General features: G+C 43.9%; 1 long non-coding RNA gene across 1 annotated transcript; it reads right to left on the bottom strand.

Moving 5' to 3' along the window:
* Positions 1 to 9,007: 9,007 nt before the first annotated feature.
* LOC140391437 (uncharacterized) lies at positions 9,008 to 15,584 on the bottom strand. The gene is made up of 2 exons (XR_011935069.1): positions 15,274 to 15,584; positions 9,008 to 10,745 (listed from the first exon to the last, which is right to left on the bottom strand). It is a non-coding gene; the product is annotated as an uncharacterized lncRNA (long non-coding RNA).
* Between the last annotated feature and the right edge of the window lie 3,423 nt (positions 15,585 to 19,007).

The following is a 19,007-nucleotide window of genomic DNA, read 5'->3' as shown; positions in this document are numbered from 1 at the left end:
TAATAAAATCACTAATATTGCAAGTATATTAACACTTTTGCATCTGCCACTCAGTTGATCTGGAGGGTGCTGGGATCAGCATGGCTGTGGTGTGTGTACTAGGCAAATCACTACCAATTGTTAACTAATTTATAACTAAAATAACTGTACTGTCAAAACAGTTGGGGATATATTAGTTTCTCATTCAAAAAAGACTCAATTATGCCTACCTGTATCAGTATTGATATGGGAGGTTCCCTGGTAGTTCTCACTAACCTTAAAAGTTTTTGTAACATTGACAGTTGCCTATAGTGGTTAAGTTAGCTGCATGGAACCAACCTAATTCCTGGAGCAAAATGGACCCGTTGCAGCTCCTCAATGTAGCAACGATGAAGGTTGGCTTGCAAATGAAGTGAGTAGTTGGATGAAGAATGTTTGATGCTTCTTCACTGCTGGCGGACAAACTATGGCTCAGAAGAATTTATTCAATGGCTAAGTGAATACACAGAATGAAGTGAATCAACATATTATTGCCAATGACTCCAATGCTGCAAATCTAATATCATTGCTGGCATAAAAGCGATGATTATACGGGAGTGAGATGCTCTGCAGATCGATCTTTTGTAAGATTTTGATGATTGCCATGAGGGAACCAAGGACAACTTAGATGACATCAGTTTCTTTTTTTAAATGTTTGCATGAAGTTTTTTTTTTACAAAATTACCAAACACACAAACAAAAATCTTTATGAAAAAAGAAAATCAAAACAAAAATGGCAGGACCCCCCCCCCCCATTGTTCCCCAACATCTAACAGTGACCAATTCTCTGAAATATATAAATAGCCGCCATCTCTGAAGGAACCCTTCAATCAATCCCCCTCATAGTGTATTGACTTTCTCAAGGTGCAAAAACCCCATCAAATCCCCCCAGCCACATCAAAGCACTCGGCGCGTTGCCAACCTCCAACCCAATAAAATCCACCTCCGCACCACTAACGAGGCGAAAGCCAAGTTTTCTGCTGTTGCACGGGTCCGCAGCTCCGGCACATGCAAAACTCCAAAAAATAGCCACTAGGGGGCAGAGTTCTAGCTTAATATTTATGATTGCCAACATAATATCAAAAAAGGACTTCCAGAAATCTACCATCTTAGAACAGGACCAATCATGTCTGTGTGGTGTGCGGGCTTCCTGGAACAGCACTGACATCTATCCTCCACCCCCTCAAAAAATAGCTCATTCTTGCTTTATTGAGCCTAACATTGGTTGTGGGGAAGATGCTTGAATCCATTATCAAGGACTTTATAGCGGAACATTTAGAAAGCAGTGGCAGGATCAGTCAGAGTCAGCATGGATTTATGAAGGGAAAATCATGCTTGACAAATCTGTTGGAATTCTTTGAAGATGTAACCAGTACAGTTGACAAGGAATATAATTTGGATAAGTGTGAGATTATTCACTTTGGAAGCAAAAACAGGAAGGCAGATTACTACCTGAATGGTTGTAAATTGGGAGAGGGGAGTTTGCAGCGGGACGTGAGTGGCCTTGTGCACCATTCGCTGAAGGTAAGTATGCAGGTGCAGCAGGCGGTAAAGAAGGCTAATGGTATGTTGGCCTTCATTGCGAGAGGTTTTGAGTATAGAAGCAGGGATGTGTTGCTGCAATTGTACAGGGCCTTGGCGAGGCCACACCTGGAGTATTGTGTGCAGTTTTCTCCTTCTCTGAGGCAGGATGTTCTTGTTCTCGAGGGAGTGCAGCGAAGGTTTACCAGACTGATTCCAGGGATGGCGGAACTCTCATATGAGGAGATATTGACTAGGTTGGGATTGTTCTCGCTGGAGTTCAGAAGAATGAGGGGGGGATCTCATAAAGACGGATAAAATTCGAACAGGACTAGACAGGGTAGATGCAGGGAAGATGTTACCAATGATGGGTGTGTCCAGAACCAGGGGTCACAGTCTGAGGATTCAGGGTAAACCATTTCGGACAGAGATAAGGAGACATTTCTTCACACAAAGAGTGGTGAGCCTGTGGAATTAATTGCCACAGGAAGTAGTTGATGCTAAAACTTTGAATATATTCAAGAGGCGGCTGGATATAGCACTTGGGGAGAATGGGATCAAAGGCTATGAGGAGAAAGCTGGATTAAGCTATTGAGTTGGATGATCAGCCATGATTATGTTGAATGGCGGAGCAGCTCGAAGGGCCAAAAGGCCTCCTCCTGCTCCTATCTTCTATGTATCTATGTGTGCCCAAAACACTACCTTTAGCTGAATAAGGCTCAAAATGCACACAAAGACATAGCATTCACCCTCTGCAGCACCTCACTCCAGTAGTTGCCCCAATTCCTCCACTCATTTCGCCATCACCCCTTCCACTGAACTCAACTCTTCCTCTGCCTATGCGCGCAGAAATGCCGGACGTACTGCTTTCCTCCGACCCGCACAGGAGAGCATCTGCTCCGATTGGGACGTTGGCTGCACCACCGGAGAAGCCGAAAAAAACCTTTTAACAAAACTCCACACCTGAAGGTACCAAAACATGTTTGAGTCCACCAGCCCAAATTTATCCTTCAGCACCTCAAAGAAAAATCCCCCCTCTCTCCAACCCTCTTTCCCTCCACACAAATGCCTGCTCAAATAGATGGTTAGCACAAGGGTCGGTACGGTGTTGCAGTGGTTAGCACTGTTGCCTATAGCGCTAAGGACACGGGTTCGATCCCAGCCCTGGGTCACTGTCCGAGTGGAGTTTGCACATTCTCCCCGTGACTAGGTGGGCCTCACCCTCACAACCCAAAGATGTGCAGGGCAGGTAAATTGGGCACGCTAAATTGCCCCTTATTTGGAAAAAAAACTGGGTACTCTAAATTTTTTTTTTAAATAGTTGGTTAGCACAAGTGAGAGCCGGACTTGAAGCTGTCCCCAACTTAAAATGCTGGCTCAGTTGCCTCCATATTTTTAACGTAGCCACCACTACTGGATTCATTGAGTACTTTGCCGGCACCAATGGAAGTTGCGCCGTTACCAGTGCCTCCAAACATGTCCTCGTACATGACTTCGACACCATCTGAGCCCAGAGAGCCCCCGGGTCCCCATACCATCCCAGCACCTTCTCTGTGTAAACTGCCCAGTAATAATACAGCAAATTTGACAACACTAAGCTCCCGCCTGTCTCTCCCTCTGACAGCCCCCTCTGGAAACCTCGGGGCTTTACGCGCCCAAATAAAACCCGGAAATAAGCTGCTCGACCTTTCAGAAAAATGACTTGGGCAGGAACATTGTGAGGCACTGAAATAAAAATAGAAATCTCAGCAATTGGACCCAGCCTGTCAGCGATAATGGGAGACTATCCCACCTCTGCAAGTTCACTTTAACTCTACCCACCAGGCTTTTATAGTTCAACCTCCAAAGCTGGCCCCAATCCCATGCCACCTGGACCCTTAGGTATCGAAAACTAACCCCCACTAACCGAAATGGCAACCCAATCCAGTTCTCGCCCTAATGCACCCACCACAAAATACTCACTCCTCCCTACATTTATATAAATGATTTGGAGGAAAATGTAACTCGTCTGATTAGTAAGTTTGCAGATGACACAAAGGTTGGTGGAATTGCGGATAGCGATGAGGACTGTCTGAGGATACAGCAGGATTTAGATTGTCTGGAGACTTGGGCGGAGAGATGGCAGATGGAGTTTAATCCGGACAAATGTGAGGTAATGCATTTTGGAAGGTCTAATGCAGGTAGGGAATATACAGTGAATGGTAGAACTCTCAAGAGTATTGAAAGTCAAAGAGATCTAGGAGTACAGGTCCACAGGTCATTGAAAGGGGCAACACAGGTGGAGAAGGTAGTCAAGAAGGCATACGGCATGCTTGCCTTCATTGGCCGGGGCATTGAGTATAAGAATTGGCAAGTCATGTTGCAGCTGTATAGAACCTTAGTTAGGCCACACTTGGAGTATAGTGTTCAATTCTGGTCGCCACACTACCAGAAGGATGTGGAGGCTTTAGAGAGGGTGCAGAAGAGATTTACCAGAATGTTGCCTGGTATGGAGGGCATAAGCTATGAGGAGCGATTGAATAAACTCGGTTTGTTCTCACTGGAACGAAGGAGGTTGAGGGGCGACCTGATAGAGGTATACAAAATTATGAGGGGCATAGACAGAGTGGATAGTCAGAGGCTTTTCCCCAGGGTAGAGGGGTCAATTACTAGGGGGCATAGGTTTAATGTGAGAGGGGCAAGGTTTAGAGTAGATGTACGAGGCAAGTTTTTTACGCAGAGGGTAGTGGGTACCTGGAACTCGCTACCGGAGGAGGTAGTGGAAGCAGGGACGATAGGGACATTTAAGGGGCATCTTGACAAATATATGAATAGGATGGGAATAGAAGGATACGGACCCAGGAAGTGTAGAAGATTGTAGTTTAGTCGGGCAGTATGGTCGGCACGGGCTTGGAGGGCCGAAGGGCCTGTTCCTGTGCTGTACATTTCTTTGTTCTTTGTTCTTTGTACATTCATTTTGTAATCAGAGAAGGCCCCAAAGCGAAGCAAAATACCCATAATATCCCCAATGGACAACCCCAGGTCCCTAACGTATAGCAGTAAATCGTCAGCTTATAATGACATCCCAGTGCTCCATCCCACCTCTAACAATGCCACTCCACACCTTGCGGTCCTCAATGCAATGGCGAACCGCTCAATTGCCATCGCAAACAACAAGGAAGACATCAGACACCCCTGCCTTGTACCCCGATACAACTGAAGAGGCCCGGAGCTCATGGTGTTGGTACAAAGACTAGCAAACAGTGCTGCATACAGCAACCGCACCCACGACACAAACCCGGGACCAAACCCAAACTTCTTCAACACCACAAAAAGGTATACCCACTCCACCTAGCCAAACGCCTTCTCCGCGATCAATGAAACAATGATCTCCTGAATCCGGCTGCAGGGGTAAGCACCACATTCACCAACCGATGCACAGTCGAAGAAAACTTCCACCCCTTCACAAACCCTGTCTGATCTTCCCCTACTACCTCCGGGAGGCAATGCTCCAACCTTAATGTCACTACCTTGGCCGATAACTTGGCATCCACCTTTAACAGGGAAATTGGACGATATGACCCACACTCTGTCAGGTCCTTGTCCTTCTTCAGGAGCAGCGAAATGGACGTTTGTTCCACTGTCTCTGGAAGGGTGCCCCCTGCAAAGGAGTCCCGGAACATGCCTAACAACAGACCCAACTGATCTGAAAGCTTCTTATAAAATTCCACTGGAAACCCATCTGACCCCGGTGCCTTCCCTTTCTGCATCTGCTTCAATGCTGCCTGAATCTCCTCCAGGGGCAATGGCACATCCAGCTCCTCCCACACCTTGGGAAACCAGACCCCCCAAAAAACTCTGCCATCCCTCGTTTGTCTTCCAGTGGCTCAAACCTATACAACCTCTCATAGAAGGCCCTAAACATCCCATTCACCTTCTCTGGGGTGGACCCTCCAAATCCCCAACCTGATCAATCTCCCTGGCCACCTCAATTGGTGAGCTAAAAGATGACTGCCCCTTTCACCCGCCTCAATTGCTGCACCGCACTACCCATGGACAGCAAGTCAAACTGCATTTTGAGTTCTTTCCTGCACGCCTAAAGCTCTGGAGTCGGGTCCCTCGCGTACCTACGATCCACCCCAAGAATTTCATCCACCAGTTTCTGTTGCTCTTCCTTCGCCTCTGCGTCCAAGTGTCTTAAGCGCAATAATCTCCCACCTGACCACCACTTTCAATCTCCCACAAAATCGAGGGGGAAACCTCCCCATTATCATTATCTCCCATATGACCCTTGCAATACTCACACAAAACCCCAAGTCCGCTAGCAACCCAATGTCCAACCATCACCTACTACAACACCACGTCCACCCAATGTGAAGCATGGGTCAGAAATAAGACATTAATTTCAAGCTTGTTGGTGAGTTCAATGAATGAGAAATGAGGATTTCTAAAAGTTTTTCACCATTGTTTTCCACTTGTTGCCAAGTACTATTGCCAACTTATGTGACGCATTTAAGTAGTTCAGTAAAATTTCCATCATTAGGGTTGTTGTGGATTAATTGATGAGGATCGAAAACATTGATTGGTCAACATTATCACCGCATCATGTGACTTCCAGGATGGTAGATGGAACTTAGGAATTGCTGGATGGAAAATAACTATGTTCTTGTGTTTCAAACTGTTCAAGTTGAAGAATATCATCTTGTGCTGCTATTCAAAATGATTTCTGTTGATGATTAGAGTTTTATTGGTATCATGATTCAATGTAACTAGTTCATACATAATTGAACAGAAATGGTTGTTAATTTGCACGTATCAAAAAACATAGAAAATAGGAGCAGGAGCCATTTAGCCAGCGAGCCTGCTCCACCATTCAGTGTGATCAAGGTTGGTCCTCTATCTCAATGCCATACTCCTGCTCTCTCCCCTACCCCTTGACATCTTGTGTCTAGAAATCTATTTCTTTCCTAAATATATTTACTTGGCCTCCACAGCCTGCTGTGGTAGAGAATTCCACAGATTTACCACCCTTTCCACAGGTATATCAGTTCTTTAATGAGCACACTAACATCATAAAGATAACACAAAAGTACTGAGGTTTATCCATACAGAAAAAGAAAACCTGAACTTAGCCAAACATGCAAAGTAAGTAATCTGCAGTCTGATGTCAGTTCATTGTTCCTATGAAAAGAGAAAACTTGACATCCAAAGCATTGAATCTCAACTAAATACCACTAAACGTCACCAGCAAGCTAGCAGCACTGGCCGTGGCCTCCATGTTCCCGAGACACTACCTACTTCTTGCTTATTTACAGAGTAAGTCTGACCTCCATAGTCACTAGGTCAGTGCCTTGCCATCTCTTCCTGTAGCAAACCTTAAAGGGAAGAGTGATAAGCTGAAAAAAAAACATACTTTGAAGCAATTCAACACCAGCCCCAAGTATCATAACTGAAGTTGCCTTGATCTTACAAACTGAAAAAATCTTTCCTGCTTAAGGAGCTGTTGTCATTCAGCAATGTGGAAAGCACATTGTAGTTATTAAATACTACTTAAGTTTATATATCGACAATTAAAATTACAATTTTCTTTTTATTAGAGTTACTTAATTTAATTAATTAACAGATCATTTAGTTTCAATATTGTCATGTAATACCCTGCCTTTCATAACAGACATAATGTAGTTATGGAATGGATTATGTCACTGATGGTTATTTTCTAATATATTAAGGGGCCAGATTAGCTCAGTTGGCTGGGCAGCTGGTTTGTGATTGTGGTACAGAGCGAGGCCAGCAGCGCAGGTTCAATTCCTGTACTGGCTGAGGTTATTCATGAAGGCCCCACCTTCTCAACTTTGCCCCTCACCTGAGGTGTGATGGCCCGCAGGTTAAATCACCACCAGACAGCTCTTCCTCTTCCTTCTGAAGGGGAAAACAGCCTATGGTCATCTGGGACTGTGGTGACTTTACAATATATTAACAAAAAATTACAAAAGGCGAAAACCCATGGAAGCCGAAAGGACTCTTCTTCCAACAGAAGATTTTTTTATCTGAGATTTACCTTCATTTGAAGCCTACTTATGACAATAAGCGATTTTCATTTTTTCATTTTCGTTTGCTCCATTTCCTGAGGGAAAGTCAGTAATGATTGGTAAGGCACAAAAGTGAAGATAAATTACTTGACCAAAGTAAAATGGTGAAAAGCGCTTGGACATCAATACAATAACAACAACTTGCATTTATATGGCACTTTTAAACTATCAAAATATTCCACGGTGCTTTACAAGCATTATCAAACAAACATTTGACACCAAAGATGTTGGGTGTTGCTAACTTTTGGTTGGCTCTTAAATGTTGCCTGTTGTATCTTTACTTAATTTGCTCTGTTTCTATAACCTTTGCTCTAGAGTCGCCAGGTATCTTTATGATACCGCCACGAGGTTCAAGTTCAAATACTGATCAATTATTCAACACACCAATTAGTAAGATTCAAATCAAAACACATTTATTATACACAGTAAATCACTACTCATGCATAAACTCTACTTTCTAGACTATTCTCTATCACTAAAAGGCCTATACATAGCTTCGGGATTGGCCCACCAGGTCAGGAGAACAAATGGCCTTTCGTTCGATCTGAGTCTGCAGGATTCAAAGCTGGTATGGACTGGTAGCTAGAAGCGCCTATCTCGTAGCGTGCGTTGACTGGAGACTTACTTGGTTGATGCGGCAGCTTAGGCAGTTCACTCTCAAGGGTGGATTCGAGTTGCTGAGTGACCCTGCCAAGAAGGATGATTTGAACTTGGGGACTCTATTTTATAGTCCCCAGGGGCTTCCCGCCCCTTTGGGCAGACCCCGTACCTGGTTCCAAGTGATTGGACTACGTTACGATCACTTGGATCGAATTCTCCAATACGGGAGTTGTTCCCTGACCGCTGGGCGGTCCCTGAGTGTCCGTTGGCCTTCCTTTGTCTTGGTTCCTGCTGGCGCCGAGGAGTCTGGCTTGGCCTTATTCACCTTAAATGTTTTGATTGTTCCTGGGGATCGCTCATTAGTATGCAGATGGCTGTGAGTTTCAGTGCTGTCTGGGCGTTTGCAAGTTCTAATACACAGGATTTCTGCACTTGCTAGTTTTTGCCTGTGTTGGCTGAATTTCCCTGTAGTCTTTGCGGACCTCCATTTTAAGTCGGGAAGTGGCCAACCCAGGTGGCTACATGGACCAGATGACCAAAAGCTTGGTTAAAGAGCTAGGCTTTCAGGAGAGACTTAAAACAAGAAAGCGAGGTAGAGAGAGACAGAGATGTGGAGAAGGAATTCCAGAATTTATGACCCAGGCAACGGAAGACACAGCCACCAAATGGTGGTGGAATTAAAATCAGGAGTGCTCAGGAGACCAGAATTGATGGAACACAAGAAAGCTGTGTGGCTGGAGGTGATTAGAGAGAGAGACATGGGTAAGGGGGCATGGAGTAACTTTAAAACAATGAAAGAATTTTAAAATCATGGTGTTGTTTAATCAGGAACTAATATAGATCAGCGGTCATGTAATATCACAATTTAGATCAGCGGTCATGTAACATCACAATTTAGATCAGCGGTCATGTAACATCACAATTTAGATCAGCGGTCATGTAACATCACAATTTAGATCAGCGGTCATGTAACATCACAATTTAGATCAGCGGTCATGTAACATCACAATTTAGATCAGCGGTCATGTAACATCACAATTTAGATCAGCAGTCATGTAACATCACAATTTTGATCAGCAGGCATGTAACACCACAATCTATATTATCCTGATTTGTAACATTATGTCGATGTTTTTAAAGTATTTGCTTATTTTAGAGTACTATTAACATTTTCATGGTAAATTTCTATTTGTATTATATTACTGGAGTTAACCTACTTATTATGCAAATGGCACCCAGAGGAGTTTAAACCCCCAATGTCTAAAATCCTGATAAATATAATTTGCCCTCAATATCAGCTATACATCCAGCAACATGTCAAACAAATTAATTAGTTTATTTTTTTGTTATAAATTTAGAGTACCCAATTATTTTTTTTTTCCAATTATGGGGCAATTTAGCGTGGCCAATCCACCTAACCTACATATCTTTGGGTTGTGGGGGTGAAACCCATACAGACAGGGGGAGTATGTGCAAACTCCACACGGACAGTGACCCAGGGCCGGGATTTGAACCCGGGTCCTCAGCGGCGTAGGCTGCAGTGCTATAACCACTGTGCCACGTGCTGCCAAGATGGGAGGCTAATTCAAATATTTATTGCGAGTTGAAGATGGGGAAAGGGTCTGAGCTCAGTGTGTGGTTTCAATGCATATATTTTTTGAGATCGACCCTAATTGAAAAGGGAAATCGAAAAATGTAACTGAGGAATAAAACTGACCCTCCCAGTTGCTAAGGAAACTAGCATGTAACACCACAATCCATATTATCCTGATTTGTAACATTATGTCAATGTTTTTTAAAAATCTTATGGTTACAGCGTTTATAAAGTATTTGCTTCTTCTAAGATTTAAAATTCTTCTGAAAGTGCCTTTTACAGTACTATCAACATTTTCATGGTAAATTTCTATTTGTATTATATTACTGGAGTTAACCTACTTATTACGCAAATGGCACCCAGAGGAGTTTAAACCCCCAATGTCCCCCAACTGAATGGAAATCAAAACTTCTGGTTGAATCTATATGAAAGGAGCCAGAACCATCAGAGCTCACTCAATCCTTGATTAGTTCAGTACTGCAGTACAGGCAGACTGAACAAAACTGAGGCTAGATCTAGCTGAGTAAATACACAGGTTTTTTTTGTACTTTTAAAAAATAAATTTAGAGTACCCAATTCATTTTTTCCAATTAAGAGTCAATTTAGCGTGGCCAATCCACCTAGCCTGCACATTTTTAGGTTGTGGGGGCGAAACCCACGCAAACATGGGGAGAATGTGCAAACTCCACACGGACAGTGACACAGAGCCGGGATCGAACCTGGGACCTCGGCGCTGTGAGGCAGCAGGGCTAACCCACTGCGCCACGTGCTGCCCTTGTAAATACACAGTTGTTGCAGCTGTTTCTGTTACTCGACATTGGTGGATCTGTGCCAATTAGACTAAATAAGGAGGTTCCGCAGACATGTGCCCTTTTTGGTGAAGACCATACTCGTGGAACTTGGGTTGATTGAGCGCTGCTGTTGGCTGGGGTTCAGTTGAAATCCTAGAAGAAGGGAAGATGAAAGTCTTTATAAGGAAGACAGAATTTTGAAGGACTTTGTGACGAAGTTTGATGACATGCATCCTGTGTAGTATGCTGAGCTAATTTGTAAGATCTGGCCTAGTTGTATTTGTCATTTAATATGTAATTTACAGTTTACAATTGACCACACTTTGCCTGTTAATTAATTCATGCTTAACTAATGTTGACTTTGGGTAATTAACTAAGTTAGTAAGTTTGCATTGTTTGACTCTTGTATAATAAAAATCTTCTGCTTTAAAGTATGGAATCGTGTGGCTTCATTCTTTAAGTAAATAACTTAAGATTTCTTCTCTTTAAACTCCTCAAACTTGTACCATAGCTCAGTCACTTTACAATTTGAATCAATTTAAATTATATCGCTCTGTACCTTGTCTAATGCTGCACACATTTTTTCCACATTGTGACCAGAATCAAACACAATAGAGTCCAGTGTGGTTTGGTCAATGCTATAACTCCGAGCTAAATTGCTTACGGGTTCTCTATACCATACTCTTGTAACCAGCTTTTCTCCGGTTCATAATTCTAACTTGGATTCTCGTGACTTTTAATTTAATTAAACATCTTTCATATAGATTATATCACAAAGCTTTCTTCAAGTCTAAATAGACTTCCTATGTTCGGTAGCTGTAATGTGTTCAATGAAAAAGGCAAATTACTGTGGATGCTGGAATCTGAAACATAAACGCTGGACAATCTCAGCAGGTCTGACAGCATCAATTTCGGCCTCGGGTAACTGTGTGGAGTTCGCACTTCCTCCCCGTGCCTGCGTGGGTTTTCTTTGGGTGCTGAGGGTTCCTCCCACGGTCCAAAAATGTGCAGGTTAGGTGGATTGTCCATGCTAAATTGCCTTTAAGTGTTGGTGTATCTGCTAAATCAGGCATTTTCAAAGTGGGGGTCGTGACCCGCAGGTGGGTCGTGGGCGGGTGTCAGGAGAGTCGCGGAGCCGTCCATCGAGGTGTTCCCGATCGCGGGAATTCACGCGCAACAGCCACAGCAGCTGGCTTTTAACAATGCCAGCTGCGGGTGGCTTTAAAAATGAGAGCTGCGACCAGATATAAAAATGGGGGCGCACTGCGCATGCATGCCCGCTCATCGGTGCACATGCGCAGAACCAAGCGCGCTGACGCAGGAGAAGATTTTTGTTTTTAATTCATTGTAATCTTCCTGCCTGAAGCGAGGCAGAGAGCAGGTCACACGCCCCGAATGCTGACGTCACGTGCTTTGGGCGCGATTGCAATTCCTCCATTTTGTCAGCAGCAAACAAGTAAAATTTAAAATGAATCGTTTTGTTATAAGGAAGAGAGGGCCAGAGACACAAACGGGCCAGGATTTCACAACTAAACCTGCTGGAGAGAGTGGCTCAGGAGAATCCACAGCAGGACAAAGCAGTGTTGGCGTGAGCTGTTCAGGAGAATCCACAGCAGGTCAAAGCAGTGTTGGCGTGAGCTGTTCAGGAGAATCCACAGGAGGACAAAGCAGTGCTGGTGTGAGCTCCAGGGCCTCTGGTGAACAGCCCATTAAGAAGCTGACATCAGACACAAAGCAGTATAAAGACAATTTTTTAATATATGGATTTATTAATTGTGCCAATGCAAATCAGGATGCAAGGCCCATGTGTGTTAAATGCAGGGAAGTGCTGGCAAATGAAAGTCTAAAACCCTCAAAACTTCAAAGGCATTTGAGATGAGGACAAACCTCTTGACTTTTTTCAAAGGATGCAACGAGAACTTAAATCGTCAGCTGAAGTCCTCAGCAGAAATGTTACATTGAACGACAAAGTACAATTAGCCTCTTACATGGTAGCTTACCATGTGGCTAATGAGAAAATTCCCCACACTGTAGCAGAGACATTAATTCTTCCTGCAGCAGTAGATATTGTTGGGGCAATTTAGGGGCAATTTAGCGTGGCCAATCCACCTAACCTGCACATCTTTTTTCTTAATTTAGAGTACCCAATTCATTTTTTTCAATTAAGCGTCAATTTAACATGTTCAATCCACCTACCTTGCACATCTTTGGGTTGTGGGGGCGAAACCCACACAAACACAGGGAGAATGTGCAAACTCCACACGGACAGTGACCCAGAGCCGGGATCGAACCTGGGACCTCGACGCCATGAGACTGCAGTGCTACCACTGCACCACCTTGCTGCCCCTAACCTGCACATCTTTTGGGTTGTGGGGGCGAAACCCACACAAACACGGGAAGAATGTGCAAACTCCACACGGACAGTGACCCAGAGGCGGGATCGAACCTGGGACCTCGGTGCCGTGAGGCAGCAGGACTAACCCCCTGCGCCACCGTGTACGGTCATAGACGAGAAGTTCGTTGAAAAAGTGAAATGCATCCCACTTAGTGTTAACACAGTGACTCGCCAAATTTGTGATATTGCTGAGATTTTAGAAGCCCAGCTTAATTTTTGTTGAAAATCAGTGCAGGAGTTCTCAATACAACTGGATGCAAGTACAGATGTTTCAGATTGTGCAACCTTGCAAGTTTATGTTAGATATGTTTGGCACAATGAATTTGTTGAAGATTTGCTGTGCTAACTGACCTTACCAACCCACACGACTGGCGCAGAAATTTTTGAAGCAGTGAATAGTTTTGTGGTTGGAAAGTGCAGTCTCAACTGGGTTCGTTGCAGAGGAATCACAGGTGATGGAGAAGCCAATATGACTGGGAAAAACAGTAAGGATTAAGGAGGCAGCTGGTCAGGGCATTGTTTGGAATCATTATTTTATTCACCATGAGGCACTCGCATCGAAAGCAATTTCATCCGATCTTGAAGTGGCGTTGAAAGGAATTCTGAAAGTTGTCAATTTCATTAAACACAACCCACTCAATACCAGGCTTTTTGACACTCTGTTCCGAGATGGGGGCTGAGCACACACATCTATTGTTCCACACAGAAGTGCGTTGGCTGTCAAGGGGTCGGGTGCTACTCAGAGCTTACGAACTGAGGTACGAAATCCACGCTTTCCTCCTCAAGAAATTGTCCTCTCTGGCTGATATGTTTGCTGATGAAACTTGGATGCTAGCAATGTCTTACCTTGCAGACATCTTTTCAATTCTAAATGAACTGAACCTCAAATTGCAAGGGAAGGATGATGATTGCTTTCGGCACTGTGAAGAAATCGAAGCTTTCCAAAAGACATTGAAAGTTTGGCAATTGCGAGTGCAAAGCCAAAATTACTACATGTTTCCCACACTGCTTCGACACATAAGGAAACTGTAAATGGACTGGCAAGCCTTATTCAGTTGCACCTGGCTGCACTGATCAACAATTTTGGTCGCTACTTTCCAGAGGAGAAGTTTAAGATTTTGAGAGAGGTGAAAAATCCCTTTGCGTTTCTTAACTTGCAGCTGACTCCAAATGAAGAAACTGAGCTTCTGCGCCTCAGCTGTTACAGCGCATTAAAAACACGGCACAAGTCAACGAGGCTGTCAGCATTCTGGAGTAATGTATCTGAGGAGTATCCAGAGCTGAGTAAAAACAAGCATTTTGTTTCTTTTGCCCTTCACAACGACCTACATGTGCGAGGTTGGATTTTCCGTCCTCACAAAGATGAAGACGACACAAAGGAACCGGCTGAATCCTGCACCCGATATGTGCATAGCCCTCTTTTCCTATGAATCTGATTGGAGTGAGATCGTGAAGACCAAGAAGGGTCACCTCTCGCATTAAAGATAAGAGAAAATTGTGGGTCACGAATGTCAGCCGGCGTGGGTTGCGAAGGTCGGCCGGTTGGTAAAAATGGGTCCCCGGAAAAAAAGTTTGAAAAACACTGTGCTAAATCTCAGATACTTCTACCATTATATCAAAGTTTTACCCAGGGCAGCACGGTAGCACAAGTGGATAGCACTGTGGCTTTACAGGGCCAGGGTCCCAGGTTCGATTCCCCGCTGGGTCACTGTCTGTGCGGAGTCTGCAGGTTCTCCCCCGTGTCTGCGTGGGTTTCCTCTGGGTGCTCTGGTTTCTTCCCATGGTCCAAAGACGTGCAGGTTAGGTAGATTGGCCATGATAAATTGCCCTTAGTGACCAAAAAGGTGAGGAGGGGTTATTGGGCTAGGGGGATAGGGTGGAAGTAAGGGCTTAAGTGGGTCGGTGTAGATGCGATGGGCCGAATGGCCTCCTTCTGCACTCTATGTTCTATGTTCAGGTGCCCTTAGTTATAAGATAGTCAAAGGACAAATACAAGTAAAGGTTCAATAAGTTTATTAATAATAACACTTAAAAAAAAATTTTAAAAATAAATTTAGAGTACCCAATTAATTTGTTCCAATTAAGATGCAATTTTAGTACGTTAATCCATCTAGCCTGCACATCTTTTGGGTTGTGGGGGCAAAATCCACACAAACACAGGGAGACCTCGGTGCCCTGCGGCAGCAGGGCTAACCCACTGCGCCACCATGCTGCCCAATAATAACACTATTAACCCTTAAAATACCTACATAAAACAAGAGGATAACCCAGATTCAAATATACTACCTGTAAAGATGGCTTGGCAGGCTGTGGATCTGATTGCTGAAATTCCTCTTGCCCGTCTTCACAAAGGTGGTTCTCGCTGGCGGTCTCTTCCTTCTGGTCTGGTCTGGTCTGGTCAGGTCTGGTCAAGGGCACCTCGCACATCTAGTCTTTGCTGCTGGTGTGTCTGAGATGTGTGCCTTTATCCTCCTCTCTCCCCGCTTTTCCCAATACTCAGTGGGTTTCTTGATGACTGCCTGACAGGACACCACGGCCTGCCCCCAGGTGTCCATCTCCATGGTGTCGCTTGCATGTAACCTGTTGCCATGTAAGGTTACGGCAGAAACTCTGGGTGACAGAAAGTCTGGCCTGATCTGGGTTTCTAACAATAGGCCGGTGCATTTCAATGTGGTGCGATGATCTCCTGCTGGGTCTCAGTAGAGTGCAATGATCTTTGATGGGACAGGCCCAGACATGTTCTGGCAGCTTGTCTGTTGGTTGTGTATTTGACTTTGGTCAAGTCTGAATTCCAATAGCCTGCCTGTGGTTTGACTGCAGTATGATTTTAAAATGCCCAATTCTTTAATTTAGGATATCCAATTTAATCGGGTGAATTCTTGAATTTAAAATACCCAAATTTAATCGGGCCTAAATTCATGCCTTGCTAGGCTACTACAGTGTCCAAAAAGTTAGGTGGGGTTACTGGGTTATGGGGATTGGGTGGAGGTGTGGGTTTAAGTCGGGTGCTCTTTCCCTCGATGGACCGAATGGCCTCCTCCTGCACTGTAAATTCTATGAATCTGTGGACAGAGAACAGAGCTAACGTTTTGAATCTGGATGACTCTTCATCCAGTTACCCAGACTCAAAATGTTAGCTCCGTTCTCTCCCCACAGATGCGGTCAGACCTGCTGAGATGTGTTCAAAGAGGTTAGCTAACCCAGGAGACATGTTACTCTCAAGTTCCTTTCACTCATCAAGCGTCACCCACACAGACATCAAATTCCTCAAATTGGATGGAGAATTATTGCAATCTTATTGGTGAATATCTCTGGAAAATAGTAATTTGAGATATCAATCATTCATATTTTCAAATTCAGTTCCTTGTTTTATCTTTTTGATCTCTCCAACTATTTTATATTTTTAAAAACTGCAATCATATTTAGCATCCAAGTCTCTTGAATTTATTATTATACCTACCCGTTTAGCTATTTCTTTTACTTCTCAGAGTTATCCTTATCCCTATCATTTCCCTCTTTACTTCGATATGAATGTGTTTTTTTAATTTTGGAAAGGGACTGCTTAGTATATATTTATTTCTGTGGATATGCTGTTGAATAATCATACCTTTAGCCCTGTTGGCACAGTTTGAATTCTGGCGTTAATGATGTTTTACACTCAAACCTCTCTCAAATTAGAACAATTTCAGTTCTTTTAGCCTATTTCGTCCAGCTTTAGTGCTGGAAACAGGCATCCAGATTAATGCATTGATGTAAAACCTTGATACTGCACAGTTAATTACGATCTGATTGATATTATCTTTTAGTTAATTGACATTTTAAAAAATAGATTGCTATTCAATATGTTGTCAAAGTTGTAAAACTAAACTCACCCAATCATCACCATAAGTTTTCTTTACTGAGGACACTTGGCAGACCAACATGGCAGACATCAATGGCTCATAGAGCTCATCTGGAAGAACTCATAAACTGTCTTATCAAACAAAGTTTATCTAGCCATGGATTGAGCCCTGCCAAATGCTTTACTGATTGATGCTTCATGACTGATGTAGTTAAAAAAAGTATTCCAAAGCTATTTGATCTTTCCTCCTTACTCCTCTCACCAGCATAGTTACTTTGGCATATTGTGTTTTGAAAGGGAAATCATTTTTAGGCATGATTGTAGAATATTGCAGCAACTTGCAGTAGATAAGATATAACTATCAGAGCCATTTCAATTTGATCGGTATCACATATTATAACAAAAGCTTTTATTTCAGCACATCCAATGCAAAACAGGTTTAATTAGTAGTGAGTGTAAAGAAATTGTCTCCATGACACCTATGATTTCCTCAATATGTGCTCCCGGTAAATGCAAAGTACTGTCAGGCCTTCAGTGCATTTTGCTTTATATCAGAATTCACTTAAGAGTTTAACACTCAAGCTAAATCACTGATGCAAGAACATTTACCATTCCTTTGTTACTAGTTAATCCATAATGTGGAGATGCCGGCGTTGGACTGGGGTGAGCACAGTATGAAGTCTTACAACACCAGGTTAAAGTCCAACAGGTTTGTTTCGATGTCACTAGCTTTCGGAGCGCTGCTCCTTCCTCAGGTGAATGAAGAGGTCTGTTCCAGAAACACATATATAGACAAATTCAAAGATGCCAAACAATGCTTGGAATGCGAGCATTAGCAGGTGATTAAATCTTTGCAGATCCAGAGATGGGGTAACCCCAGGTTAAAGAGGTGTGAATTGTACCAAGCCAGGACAGTTGGTAGGATTTCGCAGGCCAGATGGTGGGGGATGAATGTAATGCGACATGAATCCCAGGTCCCGGTTGAGGCCGCACTCATGTGTGCGGAACTTGGCTATAAATTTCTGCTCGGCGATTCTGCGTTGTCGCGGGTCCTGAAGGCCGCCTTGGAGAACGCTTACCCGGAGATCAGAGGCTGAACGCCCTTGACTGCTGAAGTGTTCCCCGACTGGAAGGGAACATTCCTGCCTGGTGATTGTTGCGCGATGTCCGTTCATTCATTGTCGCAGCGTCTGCATGGTCTCGCCAATGTACCACGCTTTGGGACATCCTTTCCTGCAGCGTATGAGGTAGACAACGTTGGCCGAGTCGCACGAGTACGTACCGCGTACCTGGTGGGTGGTGTTCTCACGTGTAATAGTGGTATCCATGTCGATGATCTGGCACGTCTTGCAGAGATTGCCATGGCAGGGTTGTGTGGTGTGGTGGTCACTGTTCTGAAGACTGGGTAGTTTGCTGCAAACAACGGTTCGTTTGAGGTTGCGCGGTTGTTTGAAGGCAAGTAGTGGGGATGACCAAGGTGAGGTCCCGTGCGTGACTTGGTATATTTAAAATAGTTATGCTGAAGTTAGAAATGCTTTTATTAACACTAACTCTTTCAAAATAACTATGAGTGTAGCACTTAGCAATTTAAATTGCTTTGCCGAATGGTTCCTAGTGCAGTGCAATTGTCATGGGGAAGGTGGCACTTCTGGCAAATTGTTGCATAAACATTTGCCTGGGATCTTCAGAGAGAGATTCCCTAGCTTATCTTGGGTACCCCTCCCCCACCCCAAATTCCACACTGGGGACCAAGAGGTTACTGCCCAATATCTAGCCAACATTTATCGCTCAAATCAACATCATAAAAATCAGGTAATCTGATTGATGTGTTGGGTACTCTGCTACACAGACGAACCAACACGGTTGCGAATGGTACAACTCAGTTTTATTACTAACATATATTTACAGTGGTAAACTGGTTACTGAGGTTCGATCATAACCCTTGAATCTGTGGACCTATTCCTAATACTATCTTGGAGTGGCACTCAGCACAGGGTGGATGTCTGAGTGGCTTTCTGTGAGCTCTGTGCCCTGAGCTGTCTCCTGCTGGAATGAGCCAGAAGTGTTGTGTTCCCTGTTTTGTAGTGTGTATGCTCTTGCTGTGATTGGCTGTGGTGTTGTGTGTGTTGATTGGTCCGTTGATCTGTCCATCAGTGTGTATGTATGTTTGTACCATGAT

The sequence above is a fragment of the Scyliorhinus torazame genome, chromosome 15 (genome assembly GCF_047496885.1).
Source record: "Scyliorhinus torazame isolate Kashiwa2021f chromosome 15, sScyTor2.1, whole genome shotgun sequence".
In the NCBI taxonomy this organism is placed as follows: domain Eukaryota; kingdom Metazoa; phylum Chordata; class Chondrichthyes; order Carcharhiniformes; family Scyliorhinidae; genus Scyliorhinus; species Scyliorhinus torazame.
Note: the sequence above shows the minus strand (reverse complement) of the source record. Positions and strands in the feature narration are given on the sequence as shown.